The sequence below is a fragment of the Sycon ciliatum genome, chromosome 1, assembly GCF_964019385.1.
Source record: "Sycon ciliatum chromosome 1, ocSycCili1.1, whole genome shotgun sequence".
Lineage (NCBI taxonomy): Eukaryota > Metazoa > Porifera > Calcarea > Leucosolenida > Sycettidae > Sycon > Sycon ciliatum.
The window spans coordinates 84,212,445-84,212,845 of NC_088643.1; the positions used below are offsets into that span (position 1 = coordinate 84,212,445).

Below are 401 nucleotides of genomic sequence, written 5' to 3' on the forward strand. Positions count from 1 at the left end.
CTAGCTAGGTCTACCCTATTCGTAATTTCCCCTTTCTTTTCCTCCTACTCCACGTGGCTCCAGCTGCCTCCCAGTGTTAGACAAGCTGCAGATATGCCCAAATTCCGTACCCTCGTCAGACAGCACTTCAGTCATGATCTCCCAGTAAACAAAGTCAGTCCCCACTTCCGCTGCATAGCTCGCTGAGAATCTCATTGCTTTGTAAGTTGCTAATCCCTTCCCACTTTGTGTACGTGCTCTTCATTTTCTTTTTTCTCTTCTTCCGTGGTTGGTCTCACCCTCTCCTCAATTCAATTGGCTGCCTTGACATGCCACGAGGTGCAGAAATAAATAAAAAATATAAGTAAAGTCGAATTTTGAGTTCAAGTTTGCCGAGTAGTGTATACACATGGTACGTGAAT

At 44.9% G+C, this 401-nt stretch overlaps 1 protein-coding gene across 1 annotated transcript in view; it reads right to left on the reverse strand.

Annotated features, from left to right (window-relative positions):
• Window positions 1-344: 344 nt before the first annotated feature.
• The window catches only part of LOC135805955 (uncharacterized), a 9,880-nt gene continuing 9,823 nt past the window's right edge, over window positions 345-401 (reverse strand). Inside the window, exon 1 of the mRNA XM_065320078.1 lies at window positions 345-401. This exon is cut by the window's right edge and continues 9,823 nt beyond it. The gene's annotated coding sequence lies outside the window, so the exon portion shown is untranslated.